Source organism: Amphiura filiformis, chromosome 3 (assembly GCF_039555335.1).
Source record: "Amphiura filiformis chromosome 3, Afil_fr2py, whole genome shotgun sequence".
Lineage (NCBI taxonomy): Eukaryota > Metazoa > Echinodermata > Ophiuroidea > Amphilepidida > Amphiuridae > Amphiura > Amphiura filiformis.
In genome coordinates, this window is record NC_092630.1 from 50,524,409 (window position 1) to 50,544,178 (window position 19,770).

General features: G+C 35.8%; 1 protein-coding gene across 1 annotated transcript in view; it reads left to right on the forward strand.

Moving 5' to 3' along the window:
* Positions 1 to 19,770, forward strand: part of LOC140148677 (MICOS complex subunit mic25-a-like) — a 358,926-nt gene that overhangs the window by 122,566 nt on the left and 216,590 nt on the right. The gene's annotated exons all lie outside the window — the stretch shown is intronic.

The window sequence follows — 19,770 nt, forward strand, 5'->3', positions numbered from 1 at the left end:
CACATTAATTTGATGATGCATTCAAAATATGATGATAAAATTGTATATATTGCTTTTGTGTAATATTTATACTCCCAGGGATGTAAAATTGGCTATAACAATGCAATAAAAGACAATAAAATTGATGTTACAGGTGACTGTATGTATAATAATATTGTTTCATCAATTCCAATCATATTCCGTCTATTCTCAAGCTGTTAACCAATTGGTTTTTGACCATTGTAATTACTAAAAATGTGAGTTATGTGACGCACTATTGCTGCTTTTTCAATATAAATGTGTATAATTTTAATCAAGTACAGCACTAAAGATGCAATTAATTATTAATCCAGGTCATTTCAATACAATGGGAAATTAATTGCATGAATTTTAAAATATTTTTTATTTATTATTATTATTATTATTATTATTTGATGAAAGTCATTATGTAATGACAGATAAAAGCAAAACAAATTGAAAAAAAGCATGCTAGCTATAGCTCATCGGGCCAACATGAAAAGTAGCCTTTAAATATATACAAATATTAAACACAACATATCTAATTTACCTTTTAACGTTTTATTTATTGAGGTTTATTTTTAACTTGTAAATCCAAAGCGTAAAATTGTGAATTCTTCAAACCATTACGTTCAAGCCTATATCTTTTGTTTTTATTTTTTTGTATTTTCCCCCTTTGTCATGTACAAACTTAGATCCCCCACACATAGTGGACTATAGAATTATTCCTTTTACTACTCTCCAGGGGATCTTGCTTTTTAACATTAAATTCTATTTTTATCATAACAATGAAAAGAGGTGTAAACTTGCAAATTCTCTTTCTGTAATTCTTTTTATTTCCACAAAATGTAACGCTTTTTGATGTAAAGAATTATAATATAAACAGTGAAAAATCCTTTGGTGTTTTCAAAATGTCAGAAATCCCTCCCAGAAAGCAGAACTGAGATATAGCTTGTTGTATATGAATGACACCAATTCCAAGACAATGTGTTCAACATGTTCAAATGCAGAATCTATACACCAATCCGACTAGGCCATTCCTGCGGTGTCCCCGACGTAAAACTGCGGTGTCCCAAGGTCGGGGGCTCCATCAATTACTTGTTAGTGTGCTATACAGAATTGTACACAACAGTAATTTTCAATACACGACCATGAATTGATTGAACAAATTAAATCTCCCGCACTGGTACAATTGTGGTTCCGTCAATAGAGGGCCAAATACAGTAAACGCTTCTCGGATTGGTGTATATGGAGAAAAAGGTTGTTGGCCTGCCAGGTACATGCACATAGTACACAACTTCTTGGCTAGCAGCATGAGCACATCTATTATAATATTAAAGGTGCAACCCCTGGTACAACAAATTTAACATTAAATGTAGTGATGTGATCATAGAGTGTTTTACAATTTATTGTGTGTTGTGACCAAAATGAAACGTGTGTAACTCCCAATTTTGATGGACTTTCAGCATAATTGCCGGGGTCACTCCCATTGTGGCCTGTACACCATCCGCGATAATGAAAACGCGTAAAAGGGTTTTTTGTGGGTAGGCACGATCACGCGTTTAGGGTGTCAAAACGTGAAAAATTGGAAAAAAGGGTAGCAAAATTGCATTTCTAAATACGCGGAAATGAAATTTAGGGTATGAAATTTGATGTTAGGAATGAAATCCCTGTTTAGGGTGTTGTTTTAGCCAAGGGTTAAATCCTTGTTTAGGGTGCTTTTCAAAAGTTGATTATCGCGGATGGTGTACAGGCCACAATGGGAGTGACCCCGGCATAATTGTCACTTTTAAATGAACAAGAATATGTATTAATCGAAAAAAGGACATTGATTTTGCACATCAAATAATTCATTTTGCTTGATAACATCACGCATGACACCCGGGACATGACATGGCATGAGTAACCATGGGATCCAATGCACACCCCCAAATTCCAATCTGAATAAAACGGTTTGCTTTTTTTTCTGTAAAAAAACCAAAACTTTTACACAAGGTCAGCTATTTAGTTCACCAAATATATTGTCATAATTATGTGTTTTTCATATAAAAATATTGGCAAAAAGGATAAAAACTCCAGTGTTGATGAGTATGAAACTCCATACAGAACTGTGTATAGCAGGGTCATTCTTCGGTAAGGTGCACTTTTGAAGGTTTTGAAAATAGACATTTCAAAATGATTTTTCTGTTAATTTTTTTACAGATTAACAAAGAGACATGTCTCCAGTGTAGTAAAAAAGTGTTTGGCTCAATCTTTATTAGCAGCTTGATGTAATTTTTGGCTTTTTCTGCAGCTAATGTCATCTCCATCACGGTCGTCATCTCCGTCACAATTGCTACTGAAGTTCAACTGATACCAAAAATGTGTCACACATTGAACATTTGTTTTTACCTATAGAGGAAGGGAGTATAACCAAGATTATGCAACATATCATTACATTTCCATTTGACCAGTTTTAAGGTCAAAGCAGGGCATTATCTGTAGAGTGACGGAGATGATGTCAAGGAATGGAAATTCTGCTGTATCATCTCCGCCACGTGATTTGAAATGATTCTCTCATGGTGAAAATCACCCCAAACGTCATATCCGTCACAAAATTGTGACGGATATGACGTGATGGTATATTACGAAATTAACAAACTTACGACCCTAGTGGTACAACTATAAAATACACATGGTCAATAAAGGAGGTGAATAGAAATAAACGTACAACTGTTGTAATTTTGAAAAAAGTAAAATAAATAATGCGAACATTTTAGGTATCAGAAGCGTGCGGAGATGATGATTAATAAAGGTACCCACCCGTGTTAGTGAAGAAATGGTTATAGTTTTGATGAATTTATTGTGCCAACATGAGGAAAAAATGTCTAAATGAATTTACTGCATATTGACTTGTGCTCTCTAGGTCAAATAAATGACCTTACAAAATTAGTATTTTTCTCCAGGCGCTTCTAAATTTTCGTGACGGTAGATGACGAGACATAGGGACAGGACATTTTAGACATATAGGGTGAAATTATTTTTACTCCTGGCTATGAAAGATGTGTTACAATAACTTTTTCTACAATATACAATAAATAACTTGTCATTCCCGGTGTTTTTTACGATGCTGAAGTTATCCACTAAAAGATATCAGCATCAAAATTTTGATGACCCTAATCGGGACATGGGGTTTTGGGGTTGTGACACCCTGTATAAGCAATTTTCTCGAAAATAAGAACTTCTTTTAATATTTTGATGTTTTGAGATATAAAAGGAACGTCAATACTAAACAACTGCAAAAAATAAAATTCGAAATCATGTTTCGTATTTTAGTTATGACTCCTGAAAGTGGAGGGACTGCAATCGTGCACCTTACCGAAGAATGACCCAGCTATATTTAGGATGGATTTTGGGAATATGGATTCTTCAAACATTACTAAAATGTGACCTTTTACCTTTATTAGGGTGTGTCCAGACACTTGCAGGTTATTATGATAACACACATTACCCTGTACAAAAATATTAAAAATCTGATTTTCATTCAATGATTTTTCTTATTTAGCAAATCACTACCTTGAAGGGTTCTGTAACATACCTTTGAACAGTATTTTTTGTGGGACATGAGAGCACATTCGACACACCAAATTGCATTCTGAATACGAGGAATGTCCTGATGATTTCAAATAACTTGGATTTCTTAAAATTCGCTATATAAGGTGACGAAAAAAACAACCCTGTTTAATTAACAGACCCGACCGACCCAGATTTTGCGTTTTGAGAGAATTTTTATTTTTTACTTTTTGCTAAAATCATGTAAAATCAGTTGTTTTGGGGCAAAAATTATTGATTTTGACTGAAAATTTTTGAAAAAAAATTCAGAACATTTTCAAAAAAATCATCAAATTTTCAAACTTTTTGGTGATATTTTAGGGTCATTTTGGCCTCCAGAAATATTAATCCCAACCGAACGACCCTACTTAAAAAGTCCATCCATCTATAAAACAGAGGTTTTTTGCATTGCCTAATACAAATTTTATGGCAAATTTTAAAAAATTCACATTTTTGACACAAAGTAAACTTTATAAATCTAATGATGTACTTACAAGTAGAAAATTTCATCATGAAAATTTTGACCTTTTGTATCTACCGGTACATGAAGTTTCCCAAAAGACCTAAAATTTTGAGGTCTTTGGGGACATATTTCATGTATATATTCAAAACAAAAGGTCAGAAGATTTTCATATGATGGTCGGCTTTTCATCTCTACATACTTAAAGTATGCAGCTTCTACTTATAGTTTACTTCCAGGACTGTTAAATGTCAAAAATGTCAATTTTTCATGATAATTTGCCATAAAATTTGAATTATATCATGAAGTTCAAAAAATCTAAATTATTTGATATCGGAAGGATATTCCTCGTATTCAGAATGTAATTTGGTATGCTTGATGCTCTCAGGTGAGGGTGTCATAAAAATACTGTGCAAAGGTGTGTGACCAAGCAAGCCCTTTTAAACAGGCATGATTGAGGCTAAACCTGAATTGAGGTTTCTTATATGTTTTTGCCCATTTTGTTGTTGTTTTTGTTCAATTTTGCATGCCTTTTCAGGTTTTTCCACAAAATTCATTGTCATGCTTATGTAAGGTTTTAAAAAAAAGGAAATTAAAAAGTCCATTTCTGAGCCCTATTAATGAATTGGAATAATAACTGATATCACCCACTCAAGCAATTTGTAGAAATCCTTTTGTGATAATATTTACTCCAAGTCTCCATTTCATCCAGAAGCGCTTGAATACTCAGAATTATGGCAAAGCAAAATCCATCTTTGTACCAGTGTCAAACCACTGCAAAAACATCCTGATCGAATCCAAATTGAAATTTAATAATTATCCATGCATTTTGTTATTCTGACTGTTCTGACATTTGAGGCAGTTGAAATTAAGAATTTATGTGCATAGTGATTTTCTTATTGAATTAATGATCAGCATTGATGAAGTTAGTGCTTGAATTCTTGGAAATGCAGCAGCATCTAGTTTTTTTTATTATCCAGTAAGAGGTCATGAAATTTTAAATTATATTTTATTCAGTTCAGAAACATATTGCTTGGATACGTACCTTCTGTGTGTATTTTTGCAGTCGGGCATATATTTTTCAAGTGGTAAAGAAATCAAAATGTTGCCATGAAGGAAAATTATTTTGGTATTGACTGCCGTTTGTTTAAAATTATGAACACTATATACTAAGATTTTGCATTTATTTGTTTGTTTCATTGTTTTGTGTTTAGGGCATATTAATTAAATTGTTTGTCTCCAACTGAGCTTTTGAGAAATGTTATGCTGAATGCAATTTTATTTTGCTTTACTATTTCTTTTTAATAATTTGACTATAAAGTCCATGTTGGGTCAACCGGTTTAAATAAATGGGAGATGGAGGAGACAAGCTGCTTTTGCTGAATTAAAACACTCAGAAATGAGTGCTGGGCAAACAAACAGACATTCATAGTTTTCCCATTTTTGTGGGCATATCATTTTTAAAATGAAATAAAATTTTGAGTTTTCCAGTTATAAATGTGCATGATTTTATTAACACTTATGAAGGATCTTTGAGACAAACAATTATATTAATATGGCCTTATACATAATATCCTTGTACAAAATAAAGATATTACTTTAGTTATTACAATTTTGGCACTTCTATTAAAAATGGCTGGCAAAATGTCTTTGAACTCTTCGTCATACCAAAATTGTCAACTCATCCCAAGAGAAAAGTTTTACCAATCATCAGCATTGTAATCATGTGTACTTAGTTATTTCAAGTAAATTAAGCATGTTGGGATGCTGGGAGTTGGTAATGAAGACGCCCTGTAAACATGTATTCACATCAGAGATTTGAAGATAAATAAATAGATGTATACTATGCATGCTACTATTCATAGGTATAAAGCTTTCAAAAGACCAGATAATTTAAGAGATTTTAAGAATTGTGTGTAAAAAAAGATTTGCTGGATTGTCAATGATGTACAGATTTGTAGATATAACACAAAATGGAAACAAAAGATTATTTTAATTTTGCAGGGGATGAACATGATGAAAAGGCTTGGACCTATTATATTAGATCCAATACAGGCCTGTCGGACCACTGCGGCAGGTGCGGTCATGGCCGCACCACTTTTCAGTGGTTGATCATTTGACTTTTAATGTTGTAGTTTCTATTCACTTGCCGTTAAAATTGTATATTCATTTGCAGAAGTGCTTGGGCTTTTGGGGGCTTCATCACCCCCTTCAACCCTCCACCCCTTTAAACCTCCCTCCACACTTTCGGCCGCACCATTTGTTACGACTGGCCTGATCCAATATCATGGACGTAGATCCCGGGGGTGGGGGGATAAACCCCCCAATATTTTACCAGGGGGATGGTCCATACAATCACCCCCCCTTAAAGTTGATGCCTTTAATGTGGGTTTCTGACCAAATTAACCTCATATTTGGCCATTTTAGCCCCGAGCCCCCAAAGTGCCAATTTTTGTGCGCTTCATGGAAATTTATTCCACTCTTACACCATACTCATATCATCAGTTTAGCTTCAATATGGCAAAAAAATTTCGTGTGCATTTGTACCATCAACATATTTTGTCGCCAACAGTGGCAGGATTCACTATACTTTAAGAATTTTTTTCCAACCCCATCCCCTCCAATGTCAAAAATAAATCTATGCCAATGTCCAATATGAATTTAAAATCAATTTAGACACTATTAAACTATAATCTAATCTAATGGACTTATTATTTGACTGGTAATAATATTTCCCATTTCTGGATGCAATGTTTATGTCAGGCCCACTGATTTCTGGCGGTAAAATATTGCGACTCAAATAGATGTAAGTAGTTTAAAATTTAAATTACAGTTTAAAATTCATAGGTTTACTATCTGAATGAATGACAACCTTCACAAAATGTATATTTTAACAAAAACTTACAAGTTTTTGTGTAAGTATGCACTTTTTTGATGCAAATACAAAACTTTGTGAATGCCAATGAAATATGAAAGTTAATTTATTATGCTGTCTTTTTATTAGCTATTGAATTCAATTCCTGAAAACAAACATACAGCGTGTCATTGTAATCAACTGAGCATTCAAATTCCATGAACGTGGAACCATCAATTACAGCTTACAGCTTATTAGATTTTCATGGTAACAATTAAAATCAGGAAGGTATAAATTTTACCTGGAATTTGTATCATGATGATGTTTACACATGATACAGAACGCATTTATTCTGTCAAATAATGAAGATATATGTACTGTTTTATCTTAACAGAATGAAACAATCACCATTCACCAGCATCCTAAGCTCAGTTGTACTAGTACAACTTACTAGGCTTCAGTGGCGTAACTTTGGGTTAGGGTGCCTGGGGGCGAAAGTAGATCGGGTGCCCCTGACCAAGGTTGTGCATGGTGCAGAGCAAATCAATTTTGGTATTGAAAGCAGTAGCGTAGCCAGGGGGGAGGGGCAGAGTGCCCCCTGACAAAAAATGAAAGAGAAAATCGGAAGGCAAAGGAAAAGAAAAGGGGCAAGGAACCCGTTTTCCACCAAAATTCATCCCGATCATAGGCCAAAGCCCAAAATAGTGCAAAATGCACAAAAATTGCGCGCTACTCGCACATTGTCCAATAAAATCTTACATGTACATTCTCTCTAAAAACAACCGGTAGCCTATGTATAATACCCTCCGGCGATACGTTTCAAAATTATGCAACCATGAAATTGATTGAAAGCCATTTATACCTCACGGAATAACTTACAAATAGTGTTTCAGATCAAATTAATTTCATATCAATGAACTTCATGTTAATTAAAAAACGTTTTCATCTTCTCCAATGTCTTTACTTTTGAAGATTCATCACTAGCTGCAGTGACGAAGCTAGTGATTGTGGCGACCGGGAGCAAGAATACAAAATACCCCCACTTCCTAAAACAATTGCATAAATAGCACTAATTTGGTATAATCAAGTTGAATTTCGGTCTTTCAAATAACAAATTATGTTGCAATGTGAGCGAAGCGTGCGGAATTTTTGTGTTGAAGGGGGCAACCAAATGAAGATTAATTCTATGCATGTGTAAAGGTTTCCACTGCTTCCCCATTAAACAACTATTATCGTGTCGAAATGGTATTCAGGCCTGGGTGCCCCCTTAGCCCGGAGGCCCCCCAGTAGCATAGGAGTTACGCCACTGCTAGGCTTTTGGGGAGCAAAATTTTGAAGTTGGTTCATCTTTCTGCCTGATACTGATCCTGGCTCACAGTTATATGCGTGCATCTTCCTGATGGTCTACCTAGCCTCAAGAGTTGTCTGTGGACCACCACCCCCCCTTACATCATGGGGCCCACCCCAGGCCCACCTGCCACTATTTTGTATACTTTTTATTTATTACTTATAGTTATTTTTGCAAACATGATTTGGTTGTCATTATTTTAAAATACAATATCATTATAGTCATCTAAAAAACCAGCTCTGACAAAAAATGAACACGAGTCCGGTGCATGAGTACAGACTAGTACTAGTGGTATGATTCCATGGCCTCATCAGCGCATCGGAGCCCGCCTACACCAACTAACGGTGTTCTTATTCAAACTCTAACAAGCCTCATACAATACAGGGATATTGTATTGCACTCTATGAAATTGAATTTCATTTTCAGTTTGACTTCAATTGACTTAATAGGCCTCTGTGCACGTCATAGTCATGGTCTAATGCAGAAAGCTGGTATTATCTCTAGTCTAGTCATTCAATTGATGGATAATTTTTTCATTTAGCAAGAGAGAGTGGGAGGACCTAACTTAAGGTTCAACAGTAAGGACTAAATTATTAAATATGAGTGTCTGGCACCAGTTCAGTTAAAGTGATTATGAGCGATTTTTGTACAAAATATTTTATCAAACTGCATCGTCAAATGATCTAAATTCATAACACTCACATATCTACTTTCATCACTCTCATGTCCATTTTGTAAAACATTGCAAATAAGTTGATCTTTATTACATTTGTGTTAATTGCTTTTATCCCAGTGTCGACTGCTGGTGTATTTATTAACCATGGCTTCGAGAATTTAACAGCCAAGTGGCACATGATATGAAAAGTACAGACTTTTTTATTCTACCTTCATTTTCATGTTAGATTTTGACTTTAAAATTACTATAACATTTGCCATTTGTTCTCTTCATAGCACATCTATGCTTGTTCCAAATACCGGTATACGCTGGCGAAGTTACATAATTAATCGGATTAACTACCATAGCAATAGGTCAAAACAATTTTGAACATATCGCGCTGCACTACAAGCAGGTTGAACTAATCACCTGTGTATGTCTGCAATCATAGATTGAATACAATGCGGGTCTTTTCAAAGATACTAATCTTACAGGTGCAAGTGATCAGCATGATATGGTTCAATGCAGAGGTACCGCGTGAACGTATCAGTGCAGCGCGGTATGTTCAAAAATTGTTTTGACTTATTGCTATGGTAGTTAATCCGATTGTTACGTAACTTCGCCAGCGTATACCAAAACCTGAGTATGGTTCATGAATTTGCCGGTGATCCCCTGTCTTTGGAAAGCTATGAAAATCACCATACCAGCGATTACAGCTCAACATTAATGAGTTGATTGATGGTACATACATTTATGCGTAGCTCAATTTAGGTATAATGATCATCGTACAATCTTTTGAAAGGGAGTGAGGGTATTGACTTGTATCATTTTAATGTGAGGTATTTAGAAATTGAACAAAAATTAAGCTTTGTGATTTCTATTATTCTTTCTTCCTCTCTTTTCTCTTTCTTTCTTTCTTTCCTTCCTTCCTTCCTTCCTTCCTTCCTTCCTTCCTTCCTTCCTTCCTTCTTTCTTTATCTTTGTCTTTGTCTTTCTCACTTTCTATAGCTTTCTATCGTCAACCTCTCTCTGTCTTTGCGTGTATGCTTGCGGGATGCTTGCTCACTTCAGTGTTGATGGTTTATTAATTTTTTTTCCAATTATTAGTGTTTATTCATTCATTTCATAAGTTTAATGTACCAAAACCCACAACCCTTTATTATGTATGTGCTCACTCCTTCACTTGGTCAGAACATAATAAATTTACAGGATCTAAGGTCAGAAGCCTGGCCAAGCAATCATGAAAAAGTGCCACAAGTTGGTTTGGGGATTAAGAAAATTATGAAAAAAATGAATCACTAACAAATAGTAGAATTGTTTTGAATATGTCAGTGGTTTCTGTGAATGACATTTAAGCAGGATGCCAAACCACATAATGAGTGTCCTACTATTCATTATTCTAACCACAGTCACTAGAAAATATCAACTAAATAAGCCAAACTGAAAAATATTAATTTGAAGTGTTATTATTTTGATTAAAATGGACCCTATTTGAAATGGTGTTTTGTATAGAAACCAGGTGTGCTTGAAACAATAAAACCCATTAAAAGTAATGGATTATTTGGCTTATCAATGACACTTATTGTTTACTGACATTTTTAACCTTATTATTATTTTTGAATGCTCAGTGCACACATAGACTCTGAATATTCAGAGTCTATGGTGCACACACATTGGCTCTGCATAGGATTGCATTTGCGAAGGAATGATAAATAATTACGAAACATTATAATTTATATTGACAGAAATTCCAGCAAAATTAATCAACTGTGTTCATCATCAGTGGTGGCACCAGGAATTTTGGGTGGTTTTTTGGGGGGGGAGGGGGGGGGGGCAAAAATCAACAAAAGTGGAAATTTACATAATTTTGGGTTTTTTTACTCAAAAGTGGGGGAAAACTGGGGGGAAGAAAAATATTTGGGGGGTAGCACGCCACTGTTCATATGAAAAATCAATAATAGATCATAATTAGAAATGAAACAGTGCTCTCTGTTATACTCGTAAGAATGTAGCCCTCTTCTAATGAAGGGGTAGATGTTGCCCCCCCTCCAGATTTTATTCCTTTGGCCTATTCAAATGTTCAAACAGCTTCATGTAAACTGTCCATGCCTCAGCAAATCAATTGGTATACATGTAGGCTCTTCAGTCCTATATGATAGATTTGGGAACAACTGACTTTAATTTTGCTAAATCAAATTGTAATTGTTTGAACTTGGGAGTGTCATGGGTCAGGGTTTTTTTCCTTTGTAAACTTCCTACTATATAATATGTATTCAGTGATTTATATCTTTTTGCTCTTTCGGTTTACAGGTCAATGGTTATATCCAAATACAATTGTGTCCCGGAATTGTGTGCCAGAGTTATTTTTAACTTTGGAAAGGAAGTCATATTTTATGAGTAGGAAACAAGATTCTGGATAGGGTTCCAAGTGTTCCAAAAATATAAAAGTGAAACGGGAAATGAAATTGTACAGGTATGAAATCATTATACCGAGAAATAATAAATCTCAGTAGGGAATCAAACCCTGTTATGCAAGAGGGAAATAACTGGAAAAGTTATGAAATCCCAAGAAATAATCAAAATATATATATATTTTTTTTGGGGGGGGGGAATAACTCCTCGTCTTTGGAAAGCTATGAAAATCACCATACCAGTGACGGGACCAGTGATTAAAGCTCAAATCGGGGTGTAGTTGATGGGATATTTATGCACAGCTCAATTGGGGTTATTTTTTATAACAATCTTCTTGATTAACTGATTTGAATAAACTTACTAAAATATTACAACAACCAAAGCCATATCCAGGGAAGTGCGACATTCCCTCCAAATTGTCAATCTGAATTTAAGTTCGGTAATGTAAATATATTGAAAATCAAATTAAATTTAAAAAATTTAATTCACAAAAGGTCAGTTTTTGTTGTTGTAAAACAGCCCTTTTTTAAGGGAAAATGTACAAAAGGTCCATCCTGCATCCCCAACTATAAATGCAATTAGGATCATTTCCTGTTCCCAGTATATAATGTGTTTTTCATTTTAGGGCAGCAAAGAAATCTGAGCATCATGGAGATGAGAATGATAAAAAAAGATACAGATGGTTGTATTTGACTTGGGTTTTTGTGTGTGTTTGTAGTGTTTGAATGGATCCTGCTATACAGATGATTGCACTAGCTGACCTGTATTCAATTAATGCATCATTCCTTTCTGCCCAGGGAAGTGCCATAGATATCTCACTTCCCTGTTCTGACACAAGATTTGATCAATTGGTACTATTAAATCTCTATTTGATTTTTGTTTATGTGTCTGTGGTATTGGTAAAATATGTCTCATTGAGCAATAAACCGATAATAAAAATCCCATTAAAAGGGATGTGCAGTCACAGAGATTAACTTTTAATTGTATTGGATCGCTCTTTTGTTCCAGAGACCTCTGATAAAGCTTGTTTTCCATTCCCGAGGTCCCCATATGAGGTTGCCAAAGAGAATTGGGTAAATTTTCCTCTAAATATCACAAAATTAGTTTCAATTTAAGGCTCCACGAACTTATTTCTGGAAGCGTTTGACAAGAAAGGCAAAACCACAAGCAGGATGCAGGCAAATCAAAGCCCCATTTAAGTTCTGGAGACCCTCCCCCTTTATGTCCTCAAAATCTGGTCCGGAGCATGCATTGTTTTTAATTTGGGTGAACTATTTGAGTACCCCCACCCAACTTAGATGTGGGATATATGTGTACATCATTGGGTAAACTTGAATTTAAGTTAATTAAAAAATTGCCTAATTCTAAGTTTTTATATTTAATAATATCATTATTAGAGGGTGGATCACTCCTGGATCGCTGGTGTATAATGGTACACATCTTATTAAATGTACATGCTTAGAACTTAACTGTTTGATCTCAAGTAATTAAAATCCCCAACCTATTTAGGCCTTCATTGCATGGGTGTAAGATACCCTGAAAAGAGGGTCTTCTTTTATATGGACAGGGATATGATGTGTGCCAATGTATGCAAGTTTTGGGCTGAGTTCATCCCACTCCACAGTGAAAAATTAATGTTGTACCTGTAAAGGTATTGTGTCATTTTGTTGGTCATTTGACAAAAACTAAAAGAACATAATCTAGGTCAGTTAAGATTTTATTATTGTTTTGGCCATTGGTTGTGCAGCTGACTGCTACAGAGAGGTACACAATTTGCTGTAATGATTCTTTTGTTGAATCAGGAATATGACCAAAAGCACCAGCATCAAATATCATGCTTTTGGTTATTAAATCTGTAATAATCTGGAGCATGTGACGTGTAAGTTGCCATGGAAACTGGTCATTCATTTCTTCATAATTCGTAGGATTTTGTCGGTTAAAGTTAAGATACACTAATGCATGCGGTTGCATTAAGATTTCACACAAAGTCATCTAGATTTCATTGTTTTACTTGGTGTTGAATCCTATCAAATAAAGGTTTCATAACCTTCAATAAGTATCACCAATGTGTTTTTTCCCCACCATCCCAGAATTGATGCTGGGTGCATAATCTTGGCTTTATGCTATAGCTGAGTTGTGTTGAGCTATGTGACTTTTTGTACCGGGGCCAGCAAAGCTGGCCGCGGTACTTATTAGTTGGATATAAAAAATTGCTGTTTCTAGGCTATGTATGAAACAGAAATTCATAAAGAAAACACGTACCTGAATCAAGTTGTTTTGATGATGATTTGTGCTTGTAATGTGTAAACATATAACTTGTGGTTGAACGGATATCAGAAATATTGTGTTGATTTTGCATGGTAAGGTAAAATAGGTATATGTTTTAGGAAAATAATTTTTCTGAATCTAGACTAGGAAGTTTTGCTGGTTCTCTTCACTAGAACACTTATCTTGGCAGGCTATGGGATCATGTGGGCAGACACACGGGTACCATACATGCTTTGTGTGAGTTCAGTATCTCAGTGTGTTGTATGGTATGTGATCCAATATCTCTGGTGAGAGCTACCTGCTGAGTTATGATGACATATTTAATTTACACATCTTACTCTATTCATGTTCCTAGTGGTTTGTCTGTGGTGGTCTGTTATCTTAATATGTGTTGGATAATTTTCAACTACATGTAGCATGTTTGACCATGCAACATGCAGTAAACATGGTAAAAGTTGAATCCCTCACATCGAAGACCTGTACTAGGCCTATTAATAAATAAGCAAGATCACTGAATATTGGAAATATGTACATTTCCTGGTAACACGATGATGACCAAAAGCTATTGATGCACACATCACCTTCAAATATTTGGGGCTATTTTTATGATGACAAATATGTCACAACTCGAATGAAGCATTAGGGCATAGGTCCTAAGCAATGATTGAATTTTGTTACTATGAATATTATCAGTAAACAGTCAATTCTTGGCTTTAAAGGTGCTATTTTTGGGTTCAGTTTTGAAAATAATATTTCTCGAAATTTTGCTTGTTACTTTGTATGCTTAAATTCTCAAAAAACAAAAAGAGCTATGAATGAATTAATATAAGGTGCGAACGTCGGTTGTTTTTTAGGCCACAAGACCATTTAGCAATCCATGTATGTGGGGTATATGTGTAGAGGTGTTTGTACCCTAACAGTGTTACTCACAGGGCTACTCATGCCATCCAAACCTGGTGATAATAATATTTGAGTAGGAGGACAGGTGAATTAGCGTCAACTAGGAATAATCCTTTTCACCATGATTATACCACCAATCAACCAGTACTTCCCACCATCCAAAATCTCCCTATTTTGCCAGCCAACAATATCACATAAATATCAGAGATTACCCCATATGTTAAATTGCAAGCATCCAACCAAGGCCAATCAATTAGATGTACATCCTTGAATCACAATTGTCATTTTAAAACCATGTCTCGCCTGTCAAATATTACACATTACAAGCATCTTTCAGAAGGATTATTTAATCTTCACATGAAATCATTCCTGTCCCGGTACATCCCTTTTTAAAGGGTTTTTATTCTCCCTCAAAAGGCCAAGAAACGGGTGCATAAATTGGAAACTTTGGAATCATAAGAAATTGCTTTTAAATGGTTACCGTATAAGCACCCCTATCAACATTTTAAAGTGGCAATTGTTTAAACACCCCTTTTCAATGTGCCTTAAAGGAGGATTTTGTGATCCTAGCATCCTCTTTTTATGACATTTTTCAGTAGATATTCACGAAAAAAGCTTATTCCCAAAATTTCAGTTGTTTCCGATTTTGCGTTTGCGAGTTATTCATGATTATGTGTATCACACTGCTCCATAGGCCCCCGCATAGGCCACTGTTGTAATTTCGTTCTGGTATACCAGAACGAAATTCAAATTTGACAATATTTTTGCTGATCGAATTAATCTGCAAGAAATTTTTGGTACATTATGTAGCCACTAGCCAGAGGTTTCCAGTGGTATAAAAAATCTCAACTTTTTTTGAGAAAAGTAGGGTGATGAGGCTGTGGATCACGAAATGCCCTTTAATTTAATAACTCAATTCCATGAATGTCTAAATCGAATCACCATCTAACTTTCCGCAGTTTTCATGTGCGTGTAAATTCTCCATTTTGACGATTCGCCCTAAAAGTGACCTTAGGTCGAATACGGTGCTGATTTGTGTCCAAATATAAAATTTCTCCAGACATGCCATATGAGAAAAATATCTTGGGTTAATATAATACTACCCTTAAAACACCCAGTATTTTAAAACCAAAAATGATATTTCTGTAACTTTACTAGAAGTAAAGAGGTAAAGATTTGCCAGTGTAACTGTGTTACCACTAAAATATGGAACTAAGATTGTTGACACATTTTTTCTCGTCCAAAGACAAATTAATAAGAGATTTATCAATTCCCACTCATTTCTTTTTATAATGCCATGTCCCATGACTGCATGTAAGTTGCAAGTAGCTTAGATAAAATATTCAAGTGTTGGATTTAAGGATTGACGTCATCTCAAACAATCGCTATATAAGTTCGCACAACCCACACAAAATAATCACACACATCATTTGTATATATAAGTGCATGTATATTGACATGATATTTCCAATGATAAGATAATAATTATAGCACTGATATAACCTTTTCAAGATTACAGAGTTCAAAATAATAATTGTATTATGTTATTAATTAATGAAACAAAGGATTTTGTGAACTCTCCAATTGAAAAAGTGCCCATTTTTGGATTTGCAGGGGGAGAAAAAACTCCTTGTAAATTACAGAGTTAAAAATAATATTCTAACAAACTTTCCAATTGAAAAGTGCCCTTTTTTGATTTTGCAGGAAAAAATCTTGTGACAGTAGTGGTGTAGCATCATAAGAGGATGTGCCCCCAATCGATTTGAAAAAATAGAAAATCAAATAGGAAGGTTGCTGACAAGTGCTTGAAGTTGTGCCCCCATCAGGCCTGGTGCCCCCCAATCATGGTCAGTGTCTCCCATAGGATGACTCGCACTGCGCCACTGATTGACAGGAACCATGCCCAGCGGTAAAAAATGGCCTTTATTTATTAATTTTGCTACATTCACAAATATATACATTCATGTAATATCAGCCATTTTGAGGCTAAAATTGGGAAAAATACCATAGTGTTTGTACAAAATCTTCAGATTTTTTCAGGTCAGATTTTGGTGAAATTTTAGGATAATTTTAGCCTCCAGAAAAGAAAAAAAAACGCCAGACCGACCAACCCTACTTATTAAGGTCCGTCCGTCCATAGAACAGGGTTTATATTTTGTCGCCTTAATGGGCAATTTTTCAAAACATGGACCTATGTTGTCTTGGGATTAAAAACAGACCCATTTGGGTGGCATGTCCCATACACCAGTGGCGAGTGTCATAGGGGCACAGGGCATGTGCCCCCCCCATCGATCTTAAATTTTTTAAATCCCATAGGAAAATTGTCCCCCTCCACAATCAGACTCGGTGACCCCCCCCCCCCAATCACGGGCGGTGCCCCAACCCTCAATGTGATGACCCCAGGGGTCACTCCCATTGTGGCCTGTACACCATCCGCGATAATGAAAAGCAGCGTAAAAAGGGTTGTTTTTCGTGGGTAAGCACGATACACGCGTATCGTGTTTAGGGTGTCAAAAACATGAAAAATTGGAGAAAAGGGTAGCAAAATTGCAATTGCTAAATACGCGGAAATGAAATTTAGGGTATGAAATTTGATGTTAGGAATAAAATCCCTGTTTAGGGTATCGTTTTAGCCAAGGGTTAAATCCTTGTTTAGGGTGCTTTTCAAAAGTTCATTATCGCGGATGGTGTACAAGCCACAGTAGCAGTGACCCCCCCGGGGTGATGACCCACGCTACGCCACTGCCATACACTTCAACATGGAAGCATAATTAAGAAAAGAATGACCCAGTAACAGAATGATGCTGTATTGTGTTGCCATCTTCAGCAGTCATCATGGTCATGGGACATGTCACATGTCATTTAAAAGAAATGGCAATGGTTAGAAGTAGTGAAAAAGGATACATTCGAGAATTATTTTGTCTCCAATATCCCCCCTCTCCTTCTTTATATTCTTGAGTGCCCAGGTGAAAAAGATTTGGGGTGAAACAATTAACAATTTTAGTTGGCAAACAATATTTAGCATCAAACTCACCCCCCCATATACTAGCCGACAAACAAGTCAGTAGTGTCTGAATAGTAGTGACTGTTCCCGAAATGTCAATTCAAGATAATCACAACCACAGCAATCTGTTCAGCCTTTTCTGGATACAAAATTTTACAAAATGGTCCTATTGTGCCCCAGCATGATCCCACGGAGCTCAAACAGGTCAGCGACCCACCATGACCGGTTGCCTATGGCAAAAGCAAATTAACCCAACACAAATTTTGACATCTCAAGTCCATGTCCTGTGGTTTGGCATTGCCAACTTATTTTCAAATGGAATCTGAAAATATTGTTTAGCTTCTGAAGCTGAAAGTGGAAACTTTTAAAGTTATAATTAAGTCCCCGGGATTCAATTGCCGAACTAGCAAAAGATACTTTGTTTCTGTCCCGGGTTTCTGTTTAATATAAATTCCACATAACATATATGTACAGTACATTGTACAGTATGACAGTCCCGTCAAAAGTGTGAATATGTCAGCATCAGACGTGCGCCTATTTAATGCAAGCAAGCTAGCTACCAGAAACAACATCTTTTATGTTTGTGGCCTGCAATTTTACACCCCAAGGCTTGTTCCTGTTGGACTTGAGCAATGTTTTGCACCTGCACAAGCTTGTGAAGTTTTAAACTCTTTTACAGCACAGACCCAGTAGTGAATCTATTTTTGCTACTATACAGCGACAATTCACCATAAAAGCATGCCAACTTGTAAAAGAGACTGAAATTTGAGAAACTACCCAAACAAAAAATGGGTAATACTGTACAATACAATGACATGGCAGGTATATAATGCAGCCGACCTTCAAGGTCCAACTATTATTTGGAGTCAATGGCTGGCAATGGCTGCTAACAAACCTAGAAAATAATGCTCCTATTGGATTGGGGTCTAACAACCATTTTAATGGTGGCAAACAAAATTTGGCAAAACAATGTTGACTGCATTGCTTTCCCAAATATTTTCCTTTTAATTTCCATCGCGATGTTGACTGTGACATGAAAATAATGTAATTCCATAAATATATGGATATTTTGGCACCAGTAAATTTATTCTCTTGAAAATGTCAATCTTACTACTTTGGCATATTTAAAGTCAACAGTAGTTCTTGGAATAGGCAAAAGAATATTGCACACATAACATTGCCAGGCACAGAATTGTATGGTCATTTGTGAAGAAAAATGCTTTGTGGGGCTAGTATTGTAACTACATGGTAGCTACACTCAATTCAGCATCACATACCCCGGTGCCTACCCTTCCAAAAAGGCGAAAGTTTTGGCGCCAAGTGTGCATTTCGCCATAAATTCTCATTTGCAAGATTGAGACTTCATTCAGGGCTGTCAACGCTCACGCATTGGCCGTGAGTCTCACGCATTGGGTCACTTTCTCACAGTCTCACGCCAAGGTAGTATAATCTCACACCAAGGTAGTAAAGCTCACGCAAAAAGCTGGAAAATGAGTAAAATCTCACGCATCGTCATGAATAATTTGTTGCTCCCCCCCCCCCCGCTTTTCACATTCTCGAGCGCCGTGGCTCAAATAATAAAACAAAATGAACATTGTAGTCGGCAAATCCCGGTACGTCTCTGTCTCACGCCAAGTAATTGCAAAAAGTTGACAGCCCTGCTTCATTATAACTATAAAATTGGATCGATTGAACACTTATTTATTGGTCGAGCTATGAGCTTTAAAATATTGGACAAGACGTAGTCGAGTCCAATATTTTAAAACTCATAGCGAGACCAATAAATATTGGACGTAAAGCATCCAATTTTATCATTATGTGTTGGATCCAATATTTTCACACACTTGGGATTCATCAAAACATAATAATGCCATTCTGTATCCTTTCCCTCAGTACTACAAGCCCGGTACTACAAGCCCCAACTATGCTACCGTTGTGTGGAGTGCTTCTAAAATCCATGGAAGTCTAATGACTTTTTGCTATTTTAAAGGATAGTTAGGACCAAAAGTGGGAGAAAAATTGACAAAATGACCACTATTTGGTGATACAGGGTTCAAAAAGTCCTAAAAATTTACAATATTTAGAGGGTTTAGGTCCAACTTTTATGAAGATTCTATGCAAGTGTACTTTTCATATATAAAAAAAAGTCCTAAGCATTATTTAATACATTGAAAAAGACCTGATAACACCAACAGAAATCTGAGGCCCTTACAATTTTGTGATAACAAAGTTCCACTGTACCCAGTGTGGTCTTTTATGGGGGTGTCAAGTGTAGGCCTAC